The 24,785-nt window shown below is 35.3% G+C and overlaps 1 pseudogene; it reads right to left on the reverse strand.

Annotated features, from left to right (window-relative positions):
• Positions 1-22,723: 22,723 nt before the first annotated feature.
• On the reverse strand, positions 22,724-23,785 carry LOC123848841 (ethanolamine kinase 1-like; annotated as a pseudogene).
• Between the last annotated feature and the right edge of the window lie 1,000 nt (positions 23,786-24,785).

The following is a 24,785-nucleotide window of genomic DNA, read 5'->3' on the forward strand; positions in this document are numbered from 1 at the left end:
CTAATATTTATTCAGAAACACAAAAAAAATCTACCATGATGGAAAAAGTGGTTTAGTTATTATTATTTTTTTTTCCAAAGGCTCAAAAGAAAATAACCTCCTGAAAGTGAAGCCATGCAGTTGGTTCCCTGATGGCCAGGATGTAATTATGGCAACGTGACATCTCTAGCATTTATGGAACACAAGTATTGGCAGCATTTACACCTGACTTTTAAGATAATACAAATCTGAGAAGAGGATGGTTATTTTTAGTTTTTGAATTATGTTTATATTTAGATTTTGGATAAAGCATATAATGAATACTTCTCCTGTAATGATAGATTCTATTGTGCAAAAATAAGACTGAGAACATGACTAATAATGCCATTGAAAGAATAGATATTATCAATGTTTAAGACTGACAGTCCTTAACCCCAACATGGCTCACTCCTTCACTTTATTCACCCCTCATCTTATCACAGAGGCCATTCCTGTCCACTGATCCTAGAAAAGAAGTTCCCAGTCCTGCTCTATTACTCTCCTTTCTCTACCCTTTTTTTGTTACATAACACTTACCATCACCTGAAAGGATGTATATTTATTTGCTTATCCATTTAGTGTCTTCCCCTGCTATTTCATCCAGTATGATATAAGCAACACCATAGCAGAGATTTTGATTTTCAAAGTTGTACTTAATGAGCACTTATATAGTAACTACTATTTCCCATGTACTCTTCTAAGAACTCTGTAAAGATGAACTCATTCATTTACACTTATAACAATTCTAAGACACTAATTCTATTTTTATTCCCACTTTTTAGATGACAAAACTGAGGTATACAGAACTTAACTAACTTATCCCACGTTAGATAGGGAGTTAATGGCAGAGCCAGTATTGGTTTCAGACCTTCTCATTCTAGAGTCTGTGTCTTAATATCTTAACTCTGATGCTTGCTAGTACATGTGCCTCTCCTAGACTCAGATCTAGCCTCAATCAATACATGTTGGTTGAATGAAATGGTACTGCAAACACGTATGAAAATAATCAAGCAGCATTTTACCAAGTTATTTAGAAGAAGAATTTAATTTCTCAACACCCAGGTATGTAAGTCACAATTACACTATTCAACATCAAGACATGTCTAATTATTCATTTTATGTATAAAGAGCAATAGATTTTTAATTTGTCATCAGTAAGGGGATCCTCTCAATAGGAGAGCACTTTAAATCTTTGGAAATAGTATCATTTCAGTTGAATCAAGAAATGTTAACCCATTTCCACATCAACATTTAGTAATTCAACAAATATTTATTGACTGCTTATTCCGTGGTTCTATGTGTTTGAGATGCATCAGTGAGAAAGGAGAAAATTAAAAACAGTGCCAACTAAAGCAAAGATCCTGCTTTCACATTATACTTACAGTAAACACTGTTTTATTTTTCTTCAGTGTTAAAACTAGGGTAGTTTGTTTTTAAATACTAACAAGTAGCCAGATCCTCTCAACATCATAGACAGTAGAGTTCAACAGTAAGTTTGGGAACACATAATAATTGAGTCTAGCTCCCTATTGGAAGGAAAAATATTATGAACAAAGATAAAACATGAAAAAATTTTGTATTTTGGAACTCTTAAGAACTTATTGATCTGGGGGGAGAGCAAGATGGTGGAGCGGTAGGAGACCTAAATTTCATCTGGTCCCAGGAATTCAACTAGATAGGGATCAAACCATTCTGAACACCTATAAACTCAACAGGAGATCAAAGAAAAGAATAGCAGCAACTCTCTGAACAGAAAAGCGACCACTGCGACCACTTTCTGGAAGGTCTCTTCTGATTTCTTTAGTGTATATTTTTTTGGGGACGTTGTTACCCTGTTAGCATTTTGTTCTCTCATTCATCTATTCTCCTCTGGACAAAATGACAAGATGGAAAAAATCACCTCAAAAAAAAAAAAAAAAAAAAAGGAACAAGAGGCAGTACTGACTGCCAGGGACCTAATCAATATGGACATTAGTAAGATGTCAGAACTAGAGTTCAGAATGACGATTTTAAAGATACTAGCTGGGCTTGAAAAAAGCTGGAAGATATTAGAGGAACCCTTTCTGGAGAAATAAAAGAACTAAAATCTAACCAAGTCAAAATCAAAAAGGTTATTAATGAGGAGCAATCAAAAATGGAGGTTCTAACTGCTAGGATAAATGAGGCAGAAGAGAGAATCAGTGATATAGAAGACCAAATGATGGAGAATAAAGAAGCTGAGAAAAAGAGAGATAAACAACTACTGGATCATGAGGGCAGAATTCAAGAGATAAGTGATACCATAAGACGACAGAATATTAGAATAATTGGGATCCCAGAAGAAGAAGAAAGACAGAGAGGGGCAGAAGGTATATTGGAGCAAATTATAGAAGAGAACTTCCCTAATTTGGGGAAGGAAACAGGCATCAAAATCCAGGAGGCACAGAGAATGCCCCTCAAAATCAATAAAAATAGGTCAACACCCTGACATCTAATAGTAAAACTTACAAGTGTCAAAGACAAAGAGAAAATCATGAAAGCAGCTCCGGACAAGAGATCTGTAACCTACAATGGTAGAAACATTAGATTAGCAACAGACCTATCCACAGAGATCTGGCAGGCCAGAAAGGACTGGCAGGATATTTTCAGAGCACTAAATGAGAAAAATATGCAGCCAACAATACTATATCCAGCTAGACTGTCACTGAAAACAGAAGGAGAGATAAAAAGCTTCCAGGACAAATAAAAACTAAAGGAATTTGCAAACACAAAACCAGCCCTACAAGAAATATTGAAAGGGGTCCTCTAAGCAAAGACAGAGCCTAAAAGTAACATAGACCAGAAAGGAACAGAGACAGTATAAAGTAACAGTTACCTTACAGGCAATACAATGGCACTAAATTCATATCTTTCAGTAGTTACCCTGAATGTAAATGGGCTAAATGCCCCAATCTAAAGACACAAGCTATTAGATTGGATAAAAAAGAAGACCCATCAATATGCTGTCTGCAAGAGCAGACCCAAAGACACCCCCAGATTGAAAGTGAGGGGGTGGAAAACAATTACCATGCTAATGGACACCAAAAGAAAGCTGGGGTGGCAATCCTTATAACAGACAAATTAGATTTCAAACCAAAGACTATAATAAAAGATGAGGAAGGACACTATATCATACTTAAAGGGTCTATCCAACAAGAAGATCTAACACTTGTAAATATCTATGCCCCTAGTATGGGAGCAGCCAATTATATAAGCCAATTAATAACAAAAGCAAAGAAACAAATCAACAACAATACAATAATAGTGGGGGACTTTAACACCCCCCTCACTGAAATGGACAGATCGTCTAAGCAAAAGATCAACAAGGAAATAAAGACTTTAAATGACACACTGGACCAAATGGACTTCACAGACATATTCAGAACATTCCATCCCAAAGCAACAGAATACATATTCTTCTCTAGTGCCCATGGAACATTCTCCAGAATAGATCACATCCTAGGTCACAAATCAGGTCTCAATGGGTACCAAAAGATTGGGATCATTCCCTGCCTATTTTCAGACCACAATGCTTTGAAACTAGAACTCAATCACAAGAGGAAAGTCGGAAAGAACTCAAATACATGGAGGCTAAAGAACATCTTACTAAAGAATGAATGGGTCAACCAGGAAATTAAAGAAGAATTAAAAAAATTCATGGAAACAAATGAAAATGAAAACACAACTGTTCAAAATCTTTGAGATGCAGCAAAGGCAGTCCTAAGAGGAAAATATATAGCAATACAAGCCTTTCTCAAGAAACAAGAAAGATCTCAAATACACAACCTAATCCTACACCTAAAGGAGCTGGAGAAAGAACAGCAAATAAAGCCTAAACCCAGCAGCAGAAGAGAAATAGTAAAGATCGAGTGGAAATCAATGAAATAGAAACTAAAAAAACAGTAGAACAGATCAATGAAACTAGGAGCTGGTTCTTTGAAAGAATTAACAAGATTGATAAATCCCTGGCCAGACTTATCAAAAAGAAAAGAGAAATGACTCAAATCAACAAAATCACGAATGAAAGAGGAGAGATCACAACCAAAACCAAAGAAATACAAACAAGTATAAGAAAATATTACGAGCAACTCTATGCCAGCAAATTAGATAACCTGGAAGAAATGGATGCATGCTTAGAGATGTATCAACTACCAAAACTGAACCAGGAAGAAATAGAAAACCTGAACAGACCTATAACCATAAGGAAATTGAAGAAGTCATCAAAAATCTCCCAACAAACAAAAGCCCAGGGCCAGATGGCTTCCCAGGGGAATTCTACATTTAAAGAAGAATGAATACCTATTCTGAAACTGTTCCAAAAAATAGAAATGGAAGGACAAGTTCCAAACTCGTTTTATGAGGCCAATATTACTTTGATCCTAAAACCAGACAAAGACCCCATCAAAAAGGAGAATTACAGACCAATATCCTTGATGAACGTGGATGCAAAAATTCTCACCAAAATACTAGCCAAGAGGATCCAACAGTACATTAAAAGGATTATTCACCACAATCAAGTGGGATTTATTCCTGGGCTGCAAGGTTGGTTCAACATCCACAAATCAATCAGTGTGATACAATACATTAAGAAAAGAAGACCAAGAACCATATGATCCTCTCAATAGATGCAGAAAATGCATTTGACAAAGTACAGCATCCTTTCTTGATCAAAACTCTTCAGAGTATAGGCATAGAGGGTACATATCTCAATATCATAAAAGCCATCTATGAAAAACCTACAGCGAATATTATTCTCAATGGGGAAAAACTGAGAGCTTTCCCCCTAAGGTCAGGAACATGGCAGGGATGTCCACTCTCATCACTGCTATTCAACATAGTATTAGAAGTCCTAGCAACAGCAATCAGACAACAAAAAGAAATAAAACGCATCCGAATTGGCAAAGAAGAAGTCAAACTCTCATTCTTTGCAGATGATTTGATAGTTTATGTGGAAAACCCAAAAGACTCCACCCCAAAACTGCTAGGACTCATAGAGGAATTCAGTAAAGTAGCAGGATATAAAATCAACGCACAGAAATCAGTGGCATTCCTATACACCAACAACAAGACAGAAGAAAGAGAAATTAAGGAGTTGATCCCATTTACAATTGCACCCAAAACCATAAGACACCTAGGAATAAATCTAACCAAAGAGGTAAAGAATCTGTACTCAGAAAACTATAAAATACTCATGAAAGAAATTGAGGAAGACACAAAGAAATGGAAAAACGTGCCATGCTCATGGATTGGAAGAACAAATATTGTGAAGATGTCAATGTTACCTAGAGCAATCTACACATTCAATGCAATCCCTATCAAAATACCATCCACTTTTTTCAAAGAAATGGAGCAAATAATCCTAAAATTTGTTTGGAACCAGAGAAGACCCCGAATAGCCAGAGGAACGTTGAAAAAGAAAAGCAAGGCTGGCGGCATCACAATTCCGGACTTCCAGATCTATTACAAAGCTGTCATCATCAAGACAGCATGGTACTGGCACAAAAACAGACACATAGATCAGTGGAACAGAAAAGAGAGCCCAGAAATCTTCGCCAAAGCAGGAAAGAATGTCCAATGGAAAAAAGACAGTCTCTTCAACAAATGGTGTTGGGAAAATTGGACAGCCACATGCAGAAGAATGAAACTGGACCATTTCCTTACAACACACACAAAAATAGACTCCAAATGGTTGAAAGACCTAAATGTGAGACAGGAGTCCATCAACATCCTAAAGGAGAACACAGGCAGCAACCTCTTCAACCTCAGCTGCAGCAACTTCTTCCTAGAAACATCGCCAAAGGCAAGGGAAGCAAGGGCAAAAATGAACTATTGGGACTTCATCAACATAAAAAGCAAAACCAAAAGACAACCGACAGAATGGGAGAAGATATTTGCAAATGACATATCAGATAAAGGGCTAGTATCCAAAATCTATATAGAACTTATTAAACTCAACACCCAAAGAACAAATGATCCAATCAAGAAATGGGCAGAAGACATCCAAATGGCCAACAGACACATGAAAAAGTGCTCAACATCACTCGGCATCAGGGAAATCCAAATCAAAATCTCAATGAGATACGACCTCACACCAGTCAGAATGGCTAAAATTAACAAGTCAGGAAATGACAGATGTTGGTGGGGATGCAGAGAAAGGGGAACCCTCCTCCACTGTTGGTGGGAATGCAAGCTGGTGCAGCCTCTCTGGAAAACAGTATGGAGTTTCCTCAAAAAGTTGACAATAGAGCTACCCTATGACCCAGCAATTGCACTAGTGGGTATTTAACCCCAAAGATACAAATGTAGGGATCCAAAGGGGTATGTGCACCCCGATGTTTATAGCAGCAATGTCCACAATAGCCAAACTATGGAAAGATCCAAGCTGTCTATCAACGGATGAATGGATAAAGAGGATGTGGTATATTGTATATATATATATACATATACATATACACAATTGAATATTATGCAGCCATCAAAAGGAATGAGATCTTGCCATTTGCAACGACGTGGATGGAACTGGAGGGTATTATGCTGAGCAAAATAAGTCAAACCGAGAAAGACATGTATCATATGACCTCACTGATATGAGGAATTCTTAATCTCAGGAAACAAACTGAGGGTTGTTGGAGTGATGGGGGATGGGAGGGATAGGGTGGCTGGGTGATAGACATTGGGGAGTGTATGTGCTATGGTGAGCGCTGTGAATTGTGTAAGACTGTTGAATCACAGACCTGTACCTCTGAAACAAATAATACATTATATATTTAAAAAAAAAAAAGGAAGAAGAAGATAGCAGGAATGGAACAATGGTGGGGGGGAATTCAGAGGGGGAGATGAACCTAGAGAGACTATGGACTCTGAGAAACAAACTGAGGGTTCTGGGGGGGTTGGGGGTTGGGAAAAAAGTCTTATTGATCTGTCATTAATACATCCTCATAAAGGGTATACCTGTAACCTAGAGGGATGAGGGTTGTGACTGCCTGGAGACCCATAAAAGGTGTGAGGAAAGGCTTCCAAGCAAAAGTAGACATTTGCCTGGAGAAGAGAGGAAGAAGAAGCTCACTTTGAGAAGAAAAAATTTATGAAAAGGCACATACAAATGTCATAAATTAGTTGATTCAAGCAAACATGTTTAATGACAATTAAAATTTTTTTTTGATTTTTTTTCTGCCAGAAATAAGTGACCCAAATGCATATTGCTCATATAAGTGCTTAAAGGAATGTGTATGTGTATGTGTGTGTGTATATGCTATGGTATTTTTCCATTGTATCTAACAGAGGAATCTGCCTATACCTGGTGCTGAACCAATAAAAGCTGGATTCTGACATACTTCTTCTGAGCTTCTCTAGAATGATTTCCTCCACAAAATGGACCAAATAGTGGCAATCCCATCTACCTCACAGGACATTTCTGAGGATCAGATGAGGATAAGCTGATGTGTTACTTGCATTTATTAATGCCTTGTTTTTTTGGATATTAATAGTGGATAGGAGATGGCTCACAGTAATGATTAAAGGATGTATAATAATGAAATATAGATAGAAAATTGGGACAAAGACAAAAATACTGAGAATCTTAATCATAAGACAATATTGTTGAGTTGGGCTTCAAAATCAACCAGGGGTGTCAAGGTAGCCAAAAGAAAAATGACATATAATTGATGATTCTTATTAGAAGAAAGTGATATACAGTAGCTCCTCAGAAGAAGAAGACCTCCTCCTGGATGGAAAAATGAAAGGAAATTTCCCATGGCGGGTACAATGAGGGATGTTGTGGACAGTTTCTATAACCGTATTTTACAGCAATGGTATCAACATAATATGACTCTGTGAGGGGCTTAGAGACTTGCTCCCAGCATGAAACAGGACATCCACAGATACAATTTGGTCTAAAGACTGAATTTGAAGTATACACAGGAAACAAAACAAAGAAGCAAAGGGAAAAAAAATAAGAAAGGGAGAGAGAGACAAATCAAGAAATAGACTCTTAATGACAGAAAACAAACTGATGGTTACCGGAGGGCAAGGGGGTAGGGGAATGGTTGAGATAGGTGATGGGGTTTAAGGAGGGCACTTGTTGTGATGAGCACTGGGTGATGTATTGAAGTGTGGAATCACTATATTGTACACCTGAAATTAATATTATACTGTATGTTAACTATTGGAATTAAATACAAGCTTAATATAAAAGTAAGTAAGTAGATAAATAAATAAATAATATTTCCAAGAAAAAAAAACACAAACAAGAGTGAATGGATTATGTTGTATTTAAATATCTGCAGAAAATGTCATTTTCTCTTAGCCAGCACTTTGATAGATTTTTCATAGCATTGCTGTAGTATTTTCTGAAAAGGCTCCACAGCTTTTTTTTTATTAAAAAAATATGAACTATTTCAAATATAAAAAAATAGAGAAATTAGCATGTATTATATATCTACCCCTCAGAATTAACAATGATCAAATTTGCCTTAGAATTAAAAAGGTATACATAAATTGGAGGGCCTCTCTACTTTTGTACTCTGAACTTCCCTGGATTTCTCTGTGAGGACACAACACTATCCTGAAGCTGGTACATATTTTTGAGATGTTTACTACATATGTGTACATTCATGAATGTTGGTATTATTTTGTATTCTCAACATCTACTTATGTGACATAATTCTGTAAATGCCATTCCAAAGTTTGACTTCTTTCCACTAGGTACTTATTCTTATCTTTTAAAAAATTAATTTCACTCACTTTTCTAAAAAAAGATTTATTTATTTGAGAGAGAGAGAGTGCACACGCGTGTGAGTAGAGGGGAGGGGCAAAGGGAGAGGGAGAGAGAGAGAGAATCTCAAGTAGACGCCCCGCTGAGCTCAGAGCCTGGTGTAGAGCTTGACCCTAAGATCATGACCGGAGCCAAAATCAAGAGTCAGTCGCTTACCCGACTGAGCTACCCAGGTGCCCCTCCCTTACTTTTAAATAGGTACAAAATACAAAGAACACGAAAGGATATTCTATGGAAACTATGTCTTTTAAAAATGTCAGTATCCAACTTACATACTCTCTTTTCCCAGAGGCAACCACTATATCTTGTGTACTTACCAGAAATATATGATGCACGTATCTCAGTGTAGTTTAAATTTCTCTTATTAAGAATGAAATTAAAGATCTTTTCATATATTTAATGGTCATTTGTAATTCCATTTCTGTGAATTGGTTTTTTCATATATTTTGCCCATTTTTTCTACTGGATATGGGCCCTTTTCCTTTGATTTGTAGAAGCTCTTAGAATGCCTGTATATGAATTTGTTTTCTAAGCTTGTTTTCCCAGTTGGTTATCTTTTTACTGTTTTGTCTTTTTTCCCCTAGGCAGAAAATGATTGATTTTTATGCCCTTGAAATGAGTAAATTTTTTTTTTTATGGCTTCTGGGGCTTTGTGACTTACCTTTCCCACTCTGAGGTTAAAAAAATTCTCCCATTTGTTTCTCATGTTTCTATGGTTCCATATTTTATTCATTTACATCTTTCATCAGTCTGGCATTTATTTTGGTAATGTATATGAAATAGAAATCCAAGTTCATATTTTTTTCTAGATGGCTACTCAGTTGCCCAGACACCATTTGTTGAATAACCCACTGATTTAGGAGGCCACTTCTAGAACATCCTAAACTTCCTTATACATTTGGATCTATATCTGAATCTTTAGTTCTCTTCTACCGTCTGTCATTGCCATTTTACCTCACTGCACTGTTTCCATTATAACATTGTTATCGTGTATACGTATCTGGTAGGGTTATAATACATTTCAATATTTGGTTATTTTTAATTTTTTTAAAGATTTAATTTATTTATTTGTCAGAGAGAGAGCACAAGCAGGGGACTAGCAGGCAGAGGGAGAGGCAGGTGCCCCGCTGAGCAGGGAGCCCTATGCCCTCGAGCCCAGGTCCTTGGGATCATGACCTGAGCTGAAGGCAGACGCTTAACCCACTGAGCCACCCAGGCATCCCTATTTTTGTTTATTTTTATATGAACATCATAAACACCTCACTCACTTTCCAAAGGAATCATGATACTATTTCTTACTGAGATCATGTTAAATTATTAATTTAGAGAGCCTTCATGCTGTTACATGATGGTAGACCCTTGACACAAGAACATGATTTGACTTTTATTAATTCTTCTTTCCATTTGTTCCATTTTCCTTTTTTTTTTTTTTAGTCTTTCACATTATGAAGTTTTCTTCATATAGATTTTGTATTTTCCTTGCTAGTTATTTTCCTAGGTATTTTTTGTTGTTGTTTTGTTGTTATTGATGTGAGGCATTTTAATCTATTTTATATCTTATAACTGGTGGTTGTCTCTGTGCATGTAGGAAATTGAGTTCCATATACTAATTTTTCCTCCACCATTGTACTAAGTCGTTATATTATTTGGGAATAGTTTTCTCAGGTGAATCTCTGGAATTTTCTAGGTGTACAAATATATTATCTACAAAAACAATATTTTCATCTCTCTTGTCCCCAATTTTTATGCTGATTTTATCTTTTCCTTATTTCATTGCCATGTACTAGTGGTGACAGTGAGGATCTTTGTCTTGTTTCTGACTGGATACTTATCCATGTTTTCCATTGAGAAGATGCTGGCCAATATTATCATGTTTAGGAAGTTTACATTTGCCCTGTTTTAAAATCTGTGTTTCTTTTTTAACAAGAATGGATATTGAATTTATCAATTCCATTTTCAGCATCTATGGGGGTGATATTATGATTTTTCTCTTTCAGCCAACTATTTTGAGTTATAAGTTTTTCTTATAGTGAATCATCATCTTTAAATTCCTGATGGAATATATTTGTTAATATTTTATTTAAAATTTTGCTTCAATAGTCATAAGTGAGTGTAGTCTATAATTTACTTATGTGATCATGGTGGGTTTTAGTATCATTGTTATTGTAGTTTTTTTTTAAGATTTTATTTATTCATTTGTGACACAGAGATACAGAGAGAGAGAGAGAAAGCTTGAGCAGGGAGAGAGGCAGAGGGAGAGGGAGAAGCAGGCTTCTCGCTGAGCCAGGAGCCCGATGTGGGGCTTGATCCCAGGACCCTGGGATCATGACCTGAGCCGAAGGCAGATGCTTAACCATCTGAGCCACCCAGGCGCCCCTATTATTGTAGTTTTATAAAAATAATCTAAAAGATGTCCTTTTTCCATGCTCTGGAACAATTCAAAAACATTGGGATTTGAATTTTTAAACATTTGGTGAAATGTCACTGTGAAATTATTTAGTCATACTGCTTTATTTGGGTGGATGGTTGCCCTGTGATGCTTTTCTCTATTTCTAATGATAATTCATCTGTTTAGATTTTTTGATCTTTCTAGAATTAGTCTTGGTAATTTATATTTTCCCAGAACATAGTCATGCACGCAGGTTTTTAAATTTATTCTCTTAGAATTGAGAAAATATTTTTCAATGCTTTTGTAATTTTGTTGATATCTGTGGCTTTGTATATATTTGTCTTTTTAATTTTGTGCTTTTATGTGTCCCCTTTTCTTGATTAGGTCATCTAATCATTTATCTATTTTATTAGCTCCATTTCCAAGAAATCAGCCCATGGATATAATTATTAGCACCAACTTTTTCTATGTTTTCTGTCTTTGATTTTCTACTTTCTGTTCATTTCTTAAGTTAGTTTTATTCTGTTTCTAAACTTTTGGGTTTAATGTTTAATTAATTTATTTTTTATTCTTTGTTGATTATTAAAAGTATTTAAGGTTATGGATTTTTTTTTCATTACTGCACTATCTGTGGCAAAGATAACAATAGCTAACATTTAATAAGTGCTAACCATGTCTTAGGGACTATTCTAAAATGTTGCAGTGACACTAGGAGGTAGTTATGATTATTATTACCATCATTTATCAATGAAGAAACGTAGGCTCTGAGGAAACAAACAATAATAAGAACAATAATGAAGCAGAACTTTCTTTCCCAAGGTCAGACAGCCACCCACGGTCTCTGTGAATATGTAAAGTGGGACATATGTTAAGATTTTGTCAGCTCTTCCACTTTCTGACTCTGATTAGGCCAAATTTAATTTTTACATGCCAAAAAAAACACTAACACATCTCTCTCTGCTGGCTTGTGAAGAGGAGAATTTGCCTTATGAAGAGTTGCTTGCTAGGCAAGGAGAAGTTTGGAGACAGAAAGATGGCAGAAGCAAGGAAGGGTTGGTTGTATGTACATTCTGCTTATGCCTCACCATTGAGAGACGTGTTGCTAGGGCCAGGAGGAGGGTCAGATTGAACACCGAGCTTCCTTACTGCACATCAGGCAACTGGGATTTTCCTATATCATCTTATATTCGTCCAAGGCCACTGAGGTTCCCCCTCTCCCAGGATTATTCGCTTAGCTTCTAATAAAGTCAAGAATCAGTCCTTGGACAGGTGGTGAAGAAGGTGCAATATGCTGGATTGGGTATTAGTAATCACAGAAATGGAAAGGACACACATTTTTTTAGGTTTCTATCTATATTACTCATAGGGCTCTTTTAAAATCAACATAATCACACCTTCCTGGATGATCTATGCACATCCTTATTGTCATAAGATATGTGAATTCACCTACACTGGCCACAGCTGGTTGGAACAGGTATGGAAATCTAACTCAAATCAGGCCACTAAAGTTCTCTTTCCTAGGAATCGGAACACAGGGATGTTAGTCAAATTCTGTTGGACTTTTAAGTAGAGAGACTATTTCAGACTAGGCCTGAGACAATCATGTGCACACTAACATAGAGAAAAGAAGAGAGAGAGAGAAAGAGAGACAGAGAAGGGAAAGAGGGAGGAGGGAGAAATTTAGCATATATGGAGGGTCAGTAGAAATTGAGCATTCTGTGACCCCAGAAGAGAGGGAGTGAATGACCTCATTTATTGACTTTCAGTCCCTGGTTCCAGTTCTTTGTGAGCCTTGGTTGTATCTCCTATCACTGAGTTCCTTGAAACATTCTTACATTTTTTTCTTTTGCTTAAATATAAGTCATTGAGTTCTGTTGATGGTAACCAAACAATCCGTAACTAAGAAAGTAATGGCATTGATGTGATAAGCACTGGGTTTTATATGCAACTAGTGAATCATTGAACACTACATCAAAAACTAATGATGTACTGTATGTTGGCTAACTGAATTTAAATTAAAAAAAATAAAAAGAAAGTAATGTTAACACCAACAAATCTGAAAGTAGAGGAACACAGTGCAATGTCAAATCCTTTGTGTGTATGCCTCAAAATAGCATATTAAAATCTGTCCTACATTCCATGGTACACTTGAAATATGTTTATTCATGATTAGAATTGAAAGAGGGATAATGTATGCTAAATTTAAACGGTGAATATTTATAATTATAAAACTATAGGGATGAAAGAAGAACTGATGATAATCAGGTCATCTTATTTTCCTCCGCCTATTTCTTGGGGAGACTGTGCCACTCTTATGCAGCACAACACTTAGATAGGAAATATTATTAAATATTAAAATTTTTAAATTTAATACAGAATTTGGGTTTGGTATTTTCTTTTCTTTTTAAAGTTTTCAGCAGTTATTTCTCAAGTGTTGGAATATTCACCTAGGTGAAAAGTTGGAACTTCTAAGATAATTTTGTGACTAGGTTCTAATCAAAAAATATTTATTGAATGCTTCTTTTGATCCAAGCACATAGTTCTAAGCCCATCTAGTGTTTAATAAGTTAGGCCACGAGAAGTTGTTTCTAGATAAAAAGCTCAGGAGAAAACAAAGCCAAGGAGACAAGCATGAATTTCCTGTTCATGAGGAGCAAATTCTATTTGGATTGAGGTATAACTCTATCTGGGTTGAAACAATCTTTTCACCTCCTGTTCAGCCAGCAGGGTAAACCTCTGACCTTGAAATCTAAGGCACTCAGGAGAACTAAGACTTTCATGAGCTCAAGAGAAGAACTGCAATTTTCAGGATAAGGAAATAAAAACAGTGATTCAGAAAAATCCAAAAGGTAGCTATGGTTTCTCTTAATGAGAAATCAGCTGGAAATGTGCCTCACTTAAATAAATCCAAAATGCAGAGTACAAAACAGAACATCACAACCAGTAGAATAGAAGAACCATGCAATTCATGTATGGTTACAATAGATGTAAACATGCTATTTAGAATTTTAAGGAAAATTGTGGAGTGCAATATATTGAGATCTTTAACGTAGAATAACTTAGCTCCCATAGGATAGAATTCTAGTTCCTCTTTTGGTTGTGATCATGTAGGTAAGTGAAAATTAGGAATAGATATCAGAAGATTAATTTTTAAAGTGTACTTTCAAAAACTAAAGAAAAAATATTTTGTTGTATATATTTCTGAGAGGTGGCATCTGATTATGTCTCTCATTAAGCAATTGCAGTCTGGACCACCTACTTTGTCTCGACCAATTTTCCTTAACTGTTCATTGTCTCTCAAAACTTAAGCCTAGTTAATAATGTGTAATTGTTCATATGTGAATAGGATGTGAATTTTGATATAAGAATAATAAAGTTTGGTGTAATAGACCAGAGAGAAATTACCAGCTGATACAGTGCGTTTTGGTCACCTTCAGTGGTCTAATAATAATAATAATAATTTCTATTTATTCAGCTTTAGACTTTTAAAAGTCCAATTATATATTTTATAGAATAATGGAGATAAGTGGAGTTACATGCCCTTTACTGCTCAGATTATATTCCATTGACATGGATAAATTTAATATAAGGTGAAAATAGTAAGAAAAGAGAAGGCAAGGTGGTAGGGAAAAAAGGGAAAACTCAAGTAATACTTAAAAGTAACAGTTGGAGGAACAGGATTAGGGAAAAGTCAGAGAATGTTAGCATAAGCAGGACTTTTATTTATGACTGGTACTGATCTGTTAATTATGGTGACCAGCCAGCTGTGGGATAAGCACAGAAACTAGAGTATGCATTTAGAAACTTCTGCAGCAGTTTAACATTGCCATGACACTTTTATTATATTTTTAAAAGTATATGTTCAAAACAAATTGAGAAAAAGCTTGTTCTTCACTACAAGTAATTTGAGATGTACTGAGCTAGGAAGCCTCGGATATTCCTCCAATACTGAGAGGTAAGAGAACATGATTAGGCTCATACCTTTTACCAAAAAAGAGCTGGAAAAAAATATGTGATCTAGCTTTTCTCATTTTCAAGGAAATGTATTTCAAGGAAATACAGTCAATGATATGGTCATAGTGTTGCATGGTAACAGATGGTAGCCACACCTGTGGTGAACATGGCAGAGCAGAAAGACTTGTTCAACCGCCATGTTGTACACCTGAAACCAATATAACATTGTGTCAACTATACTTCAGTAAAAACATTTTTAATTGTACCTCTGTGTGTATTCTCATAGTTCTGCTCTGCTATTCAGATAGAAACTCTCCAACTTAAAAGTGATACTTCTTTATGGCAGATACAAGATATTTTTTGCTGAGTTTTGTAAATTAGCTTTATATCTTGTGCTGTGCTAAATTCCTTTATTAATTTTGGTTGTTTCTTATATTCCTTATAATTTTTTATGTAAACAATTAAATCTGAAAATAGGTTTTCTTTCTTTCTTCTTTCTCTCTTTTTTTTTCTTTCTTTCTTTTCTTTTCTTTCTTTCTTTCTTTCTTTCTTTCTTTCTTTTCTTCTTTCTTTCTTTCTTTCTTTCTTTCTTTCTTTCTTTCTTTCTTTCTTTCTTTCTTTCTTTCTTTCTTTCTTTCTTTCTTTCTTTCTTTCTTTCTTTCTTTCTTTCTTCTTTCTTTCTTTCTTCTTTCTGCCTTCCCTTCTCTTGCCTTGCCCTGTCTTGCCCTGCCTTGCCCTGCCTTGCCCTGCCCTGCCCTGCCCTGCTCTGCCTTGCCTGGCCTTGCCTTCCACTCTTATTTTGATGAATTTTTGTCTTTTTCTTGCCTTATTGGAAGAGTTAGGGCAAGGTTGAGTGGAGGTAGAAAAAATGGGCATTCTTGCCCTGTTTCTATCTTAGGAAGAAATTATTCAATATTTCACTATTAAGTATGATGTTAGCTACTGGTTTTCTACAGAAAATCTTTTCCAGATTGAGGAAAGTATTTTATTCTGAGTTTGCTGAAAGATTTGTTTTTTTTGTCATGAGTTTATCAAGGGAATTTTTTTCACCTATTGAATTGATCATGTGGTTTTTCTTTTTAAAATCTGTTAATATGTTAAATTATCTTTTTTTACAACTAGAATCCAACTTGATTGTTACAACCAATTTTTATTGACAGAGTAGAATCTTTTTAAAAATATACATTCCTTCAGAAAAAAAAGCATCGATTTCTTCATTTAATCAATGGTTAAAGGCCTTATTAAACAGAAGTAAAGCAAAACATCACAAGACAAATTTTACCTAAGTTAACAGTAGTAAAAAAATACAGAAATGAAATTTTAAATTAAAAAAATATATAAACTTTATTTATTTATATATTGTTATATACTTATATAAAATATATAAATTATTATTATTTTTTTAAAGATTTTATTTATTTATTTGAGACAGAGAGAATGAGAGAGAGAGAGCACATGAGGGGGGGAGGGTCAGAGGGAGAAGCAGACTCCCTGCCGAGCAGGGAGCTTGATGCGGGACTCGATCCAGGGACTCCAGGATCATGATCTGAGCCGAAGGCAGTCGCTTAACCAACTGAGCCACCCAGGCGCCCTAAAATATATAAATTATTAAAATTATAAATAATTATATATTATAAGATGTTATAATACATAATATATAAATATATGTATATATTTTAAAGACTATACATATATATAAATATATATGTATATATTTTAAATACTTTATTTATTTATTTATTTGAGAGAGAATATTAGCAGAGGGAGGACAGAGGGAGAGGGACAATCAGACTGCACTGGGTGTGGAGCCCTGTTGCAGGGCTGGATTCCCCGGCCCTGAGATCAGGACCTGAGCTGAAATCAAGTCTGATGCTTAACGACTGAGCCAGCCAGATGCCCCCCAATGGTATATTTTAAACTTCAAATACTTCATATCATGGAAACTGACCTACATGTACAAAAGCTCCTAAATACAGTAGAGTCAAAACATTTCCTCTTTGTAGATTCCAACCATTTGTAGTTATCTCAGTACAGGTACATGCAGGGAACAATTTCAGGTTATTGGACAAAAAAAATGTCAGTCACTACCTACATGTAAATAGCAGCCCACTACAAGCACAACAATGGCAGGTATGCACTCTCGTCCGTCTTCCCTGCCACTTTTGCGGGATCTTTTCCAGGTCATGAAGCTAGTTTATATAGATACAATAGGTTTCAACCTGTTCTTTAAAGTTCCTTTTGAAATTTAGCTAACAGGAGCACCTACAATTCAAATCAGTCAGCTTTTTCTTACTCTTCGCTAATTAGCACATATACGATATATAATATTTTTAATTTTAAAATATAAACTTTATTTCTTTGAGAAGTTTTATGTTCATAGCAAAATTAAGAGGAAAAGGCAGAGATTTCTCATATAGCTCCTCTCCCTCTCTTCTTCCCCCACCCCACATAGCCTCCTCCATGATCAACACTCTGCCCCCGAATGCTGTATTTGTTACAATTGATGAACTTATGCTGACACATCACTACCACCCAAAGACCATAGTTTATATTAGTTATTAATTTTTAAAACATCCTATCAGTGTTCTATTAAAGTGATTAATGGCATTCATAACACCATTAATGGGTAAGATGTAAACAAAACATGCTTACATTCAGGAGTTATTATTTGAGATAAATAATTTAGAGAACAATTTTTCATAACTAGAAAAGCCATAGGATTCATACTGAACACAGCATGATGATATTTTATCCCTGCTGTTTTATAATATCAGTAGTATAATAAGTGCATCAAGTATAGTAAAGAGGGGAAAGCAGATTTCAGGACAGAAACCTACTAACAATTTAAGTTTTGGATGTCCCTAACACAAAAGATTATTTTCTATGCCCATTATATATTTTTTTCCATTCAAATGGTACAAATCTTTCATCCCTTTCATACTATGATGGAGAAATGAAATTTTCTAGTGTAAAAATATCTGTTCAAAAATCTAATTTATCTTATAATATATGCTATTAATTTCAGTTTTCAAGTATTTAAGTAATGCTAATTGAAGTAATTTCTTTTTTAGTAACACATTTATAGACTGAGCTTCGAAGACAGGGAAAAATAACTTAAAATAATGGATATACTTTTCTCTTCAAAGATTTAAAATCCAAGACAACATTGTAATCACAGAGGTGGTATGCCATAGGAAATAAAAAGAAAACAAAATGATTCACTATCACTAATGTTTTCTTTAAAAAAAAAAAAAACGGACAAAAACAAACAAAATGTTTTGACTTAATGTGTCCCCAAAGGACACTCTAGAATTTAACTAAAGAAGAAAGAAAGAAAGATAAAGAAGAAAAATCAGAACAAGTCCATTTCATAACAAAGATGAGGTTACTTTACTGCATACTTATAATTCTTTCTTCCTCTGTGCATAATAATTACCAGCACTTGCCTTCTTTTCTGTAAAGTGGTGCAAATTGCTACCAATAACAAAACTCTCCTCCTAGTATAGAACATTGTTAACTTTTTCTGTCAACTGAATGACTGGTTAATATTGAAAGCTTAAGCCTATGTCACTTTGGACTGCAGTAAAAATGCTTATTGAAAGCAATTTAAGGTAGGAAAACAAGCTATTAGATAGTATTTTTATTTATATTACCGAGTAGGGAATTCATAAAATCATACAGAAATCTGCATGCAACCTAAAATAAATGTCTGTATAATTTTAAAAGTTGAGGTTTCTAACATTTCAGAAAATGTTCTTTTCTTTAAACCTGGAAGGTTTATCAATATATATTTATGAAGTTAAAATGAAGTTAAGATAAATATTTTGGTTCAGCAAAAATGGAAATAGCTGTAAATAAGAGATTACTTACGTTTTTCTATCTTTTACAATCCCCTAATGAATGATTTTATTTAGAGAAGCCAATGAGATATGCCTAAGTTGAACTAAGAGTTATTATTATCACATGTCTTATATACATGGGATTTAGATTCACACTGAGATATGTACCATTTCAAGCTTTTTTTTTGGTATAAAAATGTTAATAACTGAAGATAAAAAAGGTAATACTTCAGTTTGTAATTATTAGATTATATTTTAAATTTATTTTAGCTTAGATTCATGACTCAAAGAATGGAGATCTATTAATGTAACAGTGTGTTAATTGATTGCTTTCAGAATCTAACCTCACAAAAATGAATGGCCAACTCAAGAGGCAACACCATATTAGGCACCACAAGTCTGTATAAATAAGTACAGACATTAACATAAAAACCAATAAACTCTATTTCCGGTTCCCGTTATCCCACTGTGCAGGCAGAAGTATTGGCTGTTTCCAGTCCAAAACCAAAGAGCTGGGTCATTTCTGACAGATAAATTTCTACAAGAGGAAAGGGAATGCAAAGCAATATACAATCAAATATATTCAAGATAAAATTTACACTAATCTGCTGATTTTTATTTATACTCTTTTATATACATCCCAGGAAAACCTAGTTGGTGAGTTTTGTGCTCATTGATTTCAGATAATCATTTATGACTACATCTCTGATTTTCAGAAGATGGTGGAAGCATGGGATTGGAAGGGAAAAAAAATCAAATATCATCATGAGATAAGATTGTATAAATATATAAGGAAAAAAGGGAACAAGATTGATTATGGCTGGTTAAATATGTAATCATGTATCACTTCTAACAACCATTTTCATATCTACAAATTGGACTTACCACCAGTTATTAAGTCAAGCATTCAAGCTCTTTAACTTAACATAAAAAGGCAAGAGATATTTCGGCAAGCCTCAGTGCAAATTAGAGGAATATTTTAAAAAGACTGTTGAGATTTATATTTTTTAGAATCTCTTAAGTGGTCAATATAAAGAGAAACAATATGAACCTATTACTAACCTGCACCATGATCCCAAAACCTGTACAGAAAGTATGAACATCTTAACACTAAAAACACACAAAATCTCACCAAAGAGTAGGAACAGTGTCTTAAACATCTCACTTTGTTCCTAACAACCATGCATACTCCCAGGGCTAACATGAGAACTATTATTCACTGTTATAGTCACCTTTACACAAATCTCTCTGAAAAGCCTACAACAATATCACAACTGGCCTATGCCCAGTCTACTGGTAATGGCTCAGTGAATCTCTATTCAAGATGATTTAAGAAAGACTATGGAGTAAAGTAGAAAAAGGCTCACCCCGTCACCTAGTTCTACGAGGTATATACTGTCATACTTTAAGAGATTGGTAAGCAAAAAAATTAAGGCTGTTACATATTCTTCATGGTTCTATAAAAGTGTTTCACCAATAGATGAAAATTCCACCAAAAACACATTTTCAAGTTCATTCTAACACTACAAAAGTTGTTTAATTGATTTCATTCATTTAGTCAACTAGGCAAAATTCTATTGATTCTGTAGTAAAATGGCTTATAAAAAGAAAAGGGAACATTTATAACATTAGGGAATTAGAAAAACAATCTTGTTTTAACACTGCTATAGATACAACCAGATTCTAACATTCTATTTATGTAACTAGAATTTACCATTTAAAATGGCATTTAGCTGTTTGTAGTTACATTATTAGCTTTAAACATCTTGAAATAATCGAAGTATTTTAAAACACTTGTCTGAGAATATAAGTCATTTGGTATAATATGCCAAACTCCTATAAAATTTCTCAGAGAATAAATTCACAGCTGCATATTTTGAATATACATATCCATTAAGTCAAATTTGCACATGGGCACTCATGACTGAAATGCCAAGCATGCCAGACTGATTTTCAAACTATGACTATTGAACTCTACACATCAATTTCTGAAACTTGATGTCTACTTATTTATACCAGAGATCTAACTTCCTTCAAATACCAATTGCCTCCCCCTTATCCCCAAACAAAATAAAAAATACACTAAAAAACAAGATAAAACAAAACAAAAGCCCTCTATCATAAGTATTTATTTCACATTTTGTTATATCTGATTTTAACTATAGAACAAAATCTAGAATATCTAAGTTAAAAAGCATTTTTTTTAAAGATTTTTTTTAAAATTTATTTAACAGAGATAGAGAGAGAGCTAAGTAGGCAGAGCAGCAGACAGAGGGAGAGGGAGAAGCAGGCTCTCCACTGAGCTGGGAGCCCGATGTGGGGCTCCATCCCAGGACCCTGAGATCATGACCTGAGACGAAGGCAGCCGCTTAACCGACTGAGCCACCCAGGTGCCCCTAAAAAGCATTTTTGATTAGAAACTATTTGACATAGTAAACTTTTAAAAACTGAAATTTACAGGGGCGCCTGGGTGGCTCAGTTGGTTAAGCGACTGCTTTCGGCTCAGGTCATGATCCTGGAGTCCCTGGATCGAGTCCCGCATCGGGCTCCCTGCTCAGCGAGGAGCCTGCTTCTCCCTCTGACCCTCCCCCACTCATGTACTCTCTCTCTCTCTCATTCTCGCTCTCTCAAATAAATAAATAAATCTTTAAAAAAAAAAAAACAAAACTGAAACTTACAACCTAAATGAACATATTTAGTATATGGAATCATCAATACAGTGCAGAACCTGACATGGGGTTCGATCTTACAGCCCAGAGACCATAACCTTAGCTGAAATCAAGAGTTGGACACAGAACCAAATGAGCCATCCAGGAGCCCCTAAAAGAAATGTTTTTCAATATTCAATTCAAAAAGACATACCACCAACATAGAAGGTAAATGTATTTCATTCTCCCAAACACATATTTTTATATAAGTATCCTCAATTATCTATGCAAGAGACTGATATTTCAAGAATAAATTCATGAGGTGCCCAGCTGGCTCAGTAGGGAAAGCATGTGAGTCTTGATCTCAGGGTCGCGAGCTCAAGCCCCAGGTTGGGTGAAGAGCTCACTTAAAAAAAAGAGAAAGGGGGGGCTGGATAGCACAGTCAGTTAAGTGGCCGACTCGATTTCGGCTCAGGTCATGATCTCAGGGTTCTGGGATCAAGGTCCAAGTCGGGCCCCATGCTCAGTGGGGAATCTGCTTGAGGATTTTCTCCCTCCCTCTCCCTCTGCTCTTCCCCCAGCCCCTGCTCTCTCTCTCTCCCTCAAATAAATAAATCTTAAAAAAAAGAATAAATATGAATCTCACTTACAATGCATTAAGATTACAATGTTTACACTGAACACCTAGAATGTGTACTATAATTAAAGTAAAACTAAAAAATTTATCCTAGAATACTCTCCTTGCTTACATTCAACAAACATAAAACAGATGAAAGTCACAGAATCATGTTAAATTCATAATAATTCACATATAACATAGATTAAATTATCAAAGAAAGGATTAAACTGACATCTTCATAGCTCTTTGTAGATTCAACATTTCTATGCCTCCACATACTGATAGCAGTAAGCATATTTCTTGACATCGTTCAATCTATTTAAAAAAATTGACTGTATAGAAGCCATAATTTATAAATCAAGGTAACGAAGTGAAATAACAATTTTCATTAATATTGGCTTTTTAGAATTTCTTAAGAAAAGATATACAAAGATTGCTCAGCTGCCTATGAATAATTAAATTTCTTTACTTAAGCACTTTTAATACAGTAACCGCAGGCTTCATTTCGAAGTTTTTGTTAAAACGAACAATTGCTTACTCAGGGAAATCACCCTCAATAGTGGGGTATTTGGCTTGAATCACAGCCCATGATTCCTAAAGATATGTGAAGCCAGTGACTTGAATAAAGAGTATTTCTACCCTCCTTTTCAGTAACTTCTGTCTCAAAGCCCTTATATTCTTTGTAGACTTCAAGGTAAGCATGCAGCCTCTGACCCTGGTGTTCCCTGTCTGGATAGAGAATATAGTCTACATCACTTGCACCTACAAATTCACTGAAATGATTTCTAATATCATGTAGCAGGTATTTGTGTCAAGAATTTTGTAATCAACGAGCTGTATGTCACCTTGTTTCTTGCTGTAGATTCTATTCTTACACAATAGCTCATTACGGCAAAGCACAACTAGTAATTTCAGGTTGGAAAGATTCTCCTTGAAATAAGTCATCTCCTCCTGAAGACTGAGGGCTTCGTATATTGCTTAGGAACATGTTATTAATGTCTTTATCTGCAAATGCTGTAGGAATGAGAGAGAAATATATTCCCACCTGTAGCCATAGATTAGATTTGGGAATCCAACCATTGAGTGCATGACTAGTTTGGATTTTAGCAAGCTGATGAGCTATTTGCCTGAAAAAGGCTGAGTTGCAGATGCATTTTTGATCCAATGTTTTTCTCTGTATAACTTTATAGCATAGTTCATTACAAGGTACAGTAGAACGGTGGTGCACAGCTATGAGCTTGCAACACACAAAACCTCTTCACTTCCTCATCTCACCAACTAACAAGTCAGTCTTACTGTGATTAACTTCTCACCAGGACTGAATCTTCCATTATATTACCCACATCACAGCCAGGAAATGTGTAATTTCATCTATAAAGATGTGCAGGTCCCCTCCTGGGTGTGTGTGTGGGGGGGGGTCCCCCTGTGGCCACAGGTGTTGAAGGTGGTTTAGAGATCCTCCTGGCAGCTCTATTCCTCCTGATCCTGAATCGTGATGTTCAACTTGAGCACCTCCAGGGAGCCCATTGATGTAACCGTCAACAGTCCAGGAGACAATAGAGACCACTGTACAGAAAGTGACAAAAACCAGGGTGGGTGCTGACTAGCTGGCAGATACTTTTGTCCTGTGACTTCCTGAGAGACTCCAAGCATCTGATGCCTTCTGTTTAGGTGTTTACAATTTAGGATCTCACGTTAGTTTACTCCAAATCACTGCTCCAAAGCTGGTTAATATTCACCTCCTTTCCTCTCTATAGGATCAATAAAGATGTTTTTGTCCTCAAATTTTAGGCTTTGAGGTTGTGGCTGTGGCTCTGGTTTCACTGATGATAGGATATTCTTTGCTTTCCCCTGTTCCGTTTGTTTCTTACTGATACTATGGCTAAGAGAGGAATTTTAAAAACCTTTACTAGGCCCTCACCCAGATGAAAACTCAGGTAGTGTTTTCTTAATACAAAGCAGCAGTTCTCAATTCTGGCTGCACATTAGACTTGGAGGTCCTTTCAAAATTCCAGGGACCCGACTACATGCCAGGCCTTTAAACCAGAACTTTTGGAGTTAGACCTAGGCATCAGCCATTTAAAAAATTTTCCAAGTGATTCTAATGCTCACCCACCAATGTTAGGTCTCAGACTTCTTTCTCTATGTGTTTTTGTTTTGTTTGTTTCATTTTGTTTTTATTTGAGAATATGTGTAAATTTGTACCCTATCCACATAAATTTATCTTCGTGAAACCCATTCAATTATTTTTAGCATCAACAAATTTCAATGAAAACTTATTTTTCCAATGTCTTCAACTGAACTAATATCAGATTAAGATGAATTATTTTCACAGTGATACTTTTTTTAGGAACAAATAATTATTACTAGAAACTATTAAATCATACAATATACAGAGTAAGATTGAAAAGGATGCAGAGAGAAATGAGATTCATACTGAAGAGTGCTTCATTCTGTTAGCTGAGGCTGCCATAACAAAGTACCACAGACTGGAGGCTTAAATGACAGAAATTCATTTTCTCACAGT

Source organism: Mirounga angustirostris, unplaced genomic scaffold (assembly GCF_029215605.1).
Source record: "Mirounga angustirostris isolate CCGP_5_RB_7025 unplaced genomic scaffold, mMirAng1.0.hap1 SCAF_2, whole genome shotgun sequence".
Taxonomy (NCBI): domain Eukaryota; kingdom Metazoa; phylum Chordata; class Mammalia; order Carnivora; family Phocidae; genus Mirounga; species Mirounga angustirostris.